Source organism: Podarcis raffonei, chromosome 1 (genome assembly GCF_027172205.1).
Source record: "Podarcis raffonei isolate rPodRaf1 chromosome 1, rPodRaf1.pri, whole genome shotgun sequence".
NCBI classification, from domain to species: Eukaryota; Metazoa; Chordata; class Lepidosauria; order Squamata; family Lacertidae; genus Podarcis; species Podarcis raffonei.
Genome location: NC_070602.1, coordinates 123,672,671 through 123,676,115, shown reverse-complemented (window position 1 = coordinate 123,676,115; position 3,445 = coordinate 123,672,671).

Genomic DNA, 3,445 nt, shown 5'->3' with positions numbered 1-3,445 from the left:
AATATGCATGTGTGCAGCTGTGTATGGAGAAGACTGGGACACGAGTGGCGCTGTTGTCTAAACCACTGAGCCTCTTGGGTTTGCCAATCAGAAGGTGGACGGTTTGAATCCCTGCGACGGGGTGAGCTCCTGTTGCTCTGTCCCTGCTCCTGCCAACCTAGCAGTCCGAAAGCACACCAGTGCAAGTAGATAAATAGGTACCGCTTAGGCTGGAAGGTATACAGCATTTCCATGCACTCTGGCACTTGTCAAGGTGTTCTGTTCTGCCAGAAGCGGTTTAGTCATGCTGGCCACATGACCCGGAAAGCTGCCTGCGGACAAACGCCGGCTCCCTCAGCCTGAAAGCGAGATGAGCGTCGCAACCCCATAGTTGCCTTTGACTGGATTTAATTGTCCAGGGGTCCTTTACCTTTTTTTTCTAATGGAGAATACTTTTTCTCTGCATGAATCTCCTTTACTGGACTAAGAGTCAAGCAAATGTTTGTTGCCTCTTAGTATTTACAGGGGCGGGTGATTTTTGTATTATTATTATTATTTAAACACAAACAGCATAAAGAGGGAGATTGCTACCAGTAATCACAAAGGACATGGAGATGGAATATAACTCCTTTGTTTGCTGTGATTTTGGGGGAAATCCTTCATCTGAAGGTGCTATTTGTATTGGGAGGAAATCCCCCAATGACACCACTTAAAACCATGCTAATTTGGCTCCACGAATTACATATCAAAAGATTTGTTTGCCCATCTCTACAATAATTTTGTCCAGACAAGTGTAATTTAATGCAACTTGATTTTTATTTACTGAATCACAACTGTGGTTAGTAACAGGCATTGTTGTTAATTCAAAATAAGATGAATCTGTGTGGATAATATCACAGTTATATCTACTGATTGCAACTCTCTCGTAATATTGATTTTTTTAAAAAAAAGTTTAACCATCTATAGCCCCGCTCAAAAAATCAACTCTGAGCAAACATCCAGTGACACTTAAAATGATTGCGCGAAGCTCCCCACATGGAATAGCTCACTGCCATCAATAGATTTTCTTAGACTTCTTTAATTTGTATTTCTAAATAATATCTTTCCAAAAAAAAAAAAGCAATGCTTTAGTGCAATATTATGTAAAAGCAGACTTATCAGTATTAAAAGGGGAAGGGGGAAGATTGCATATAAAACAAAATACAATTGTCAGGCACTAGTAGGTTGACTGCTAATTTACGTTTGTGATTGTAAAGTGGAATGGAGGATTTGAAAATAAGGTGCAAGAGGAATGCAGTTTCGTTTCTGAAGATGTCCAGATTTTGGTTGAAAAGCGTAACGTTTGCAGGAAATTCAAACGCGGTATCATTGTGAAGTCCAGTGCATACTTCAAGATGCAAAAGATTGCAGATGTATCTCCACAACGGTATTAACATTGAGCCTGAACAGAGAAAATTCCCTGGTGGGTTGTGTTCATTGCCATTTATATCTCATTTCACACAATACACAAAACAACACACGCAACAAAATGTAACATCTTTTGACATCACCCTTCGGAAAAAGAAAACATTCCACCCACTTTTAAAGAACCATATATTTCCATCTGAAGACAAATCTTACACATCACAGTGAACGTTCAAAATCTAGGAACTTTCAAAAACGGCAAGGATGTGTTGACAATCCCTCATGCGTTTGGCTCACGTCCAAAAATATGAAGATGGTCTAAATTCACTAAACTACTACTTAATGACCCTTATCAGCATTCACAGGGGTCAGTCCATCCTGTTGGACATTTGCCACATGTGTGGAGGTCATCATTTCCTCGTGTTTTCCAACAATCTGCATATTTTGGACGATGGCCAATGCAGCTACGCATACTCAAGTCCCACGAAAATCAAGGGGGTTAAGGTACATGTCATTTTGTGCTGGAATGTGGCCATCTCCTGTACACACACACATAAAAAAATAATATAATGGCGAAGTTATCAAAATACCCTTGCTTGTCATCTGGTGTAGGTGTAGAATGAATATATATATATTTCCAGAATGGTTCATGTGTACTACTTGTGTGTTCTTCATTAGTCTAGTTTGTATCGACTAGCCTCTATTTCCCCCCATCATGTGCTCTTTCCTTTTATCAGATTATATTGCAACATGGCGATCTGTCCCTCACATTGCACTCAGCAATACAGTAGTTGGGTCCATATATATATGAATCTGCTTCATTATCTATTTCCACGATTACAGTCCTACCTCTCCCTTTTGCCATTTCGACATAGTAGATTGCATTAAGCAAATAGCATATTTTAATAAAAACAACAGTTCTCTCTTAACATAGAACAAAATAATAATAATATATATATATATATGCGTATATACATTCATTACTGAATCAGCATACTTGGAACAAAGGAAGTCAAATTAACTAGGGAACATATGTAGACATTGCTAAGCTTACACATAAAACCAATTTGTTTTCATGATCATGCCTCACCTCTTAAATATCGCCTGGTCCAACATGTGGTAGCTCTCCTGTGGAACGTGAACAAAATACAAAGGAGTACAACTTTCCTAACAGATAGGTGTGCCCAAGGACAGCATCCCTCCCCCCTGTCTAAATAATCCTAAGGAGTCAAAATATACAAGAGCAAGATCTTATTCCCACTGTACTTTACTCAGGGTGCTTCATTCTAAACCGACCAGTGTGGTCTGCCTAAGGTTTAAGGGAATCTCGCACCAGGACACACCCCTCACTGGCTCTCCTTTGCACCCTCTCAATTGCTTTTGGCCTGAATGGAATGAGGCCTTGTTCTCATTTCATCATGCTGGTTTGGATGATGGGCTGAGAGGGTGAGTATGTGTACTGAGGTAAAATTTACATTATTATTTTTTGCTCCACTCACTTTTGCATATGGAAGGTAGCTGAAAAGGGGTTCCCCACCCATCCCTTCAGGTAAGACATGTCTCTTGCAGATGTCCGTGGGTTTATGTGCAAAAAATGTGTCATCTCACCAAGCCAAGACACCATTTTCCACAGAGGGGGAGATCCATGGAATAGATGCTTATTACATCATCTGCCATTACATTCAACTAATATACCAGGGCTGCAATGCTATACCTGCTTAAGCGCTACTGAACTCAATGGGACTTACTTCTGAGTAGACACGTCTAGACTTGCACTGTTGCTGTAGGAATGCTAGATATTTTTTCTCCCCTGAGCAGAACAGGGGCGGATCAAATGAAATTCTCAGGAGTAATGAACTCAAAGACAATTATGGCGTTGATCATGTTAACAGCCCAACTATTCTGTCTCAGTAGTTACTAACAGTAAAGCAGCTAAGATTCAATTCTCATAGAATCGTAGAGTTGGAAGGGAACCCAAAGTTCCTCAACACCCTGAAATGCCTATTTCCCATATTACTTTTCGATGTGGCAAAACTACCACATGGGAATCCTTTTTTTAAAA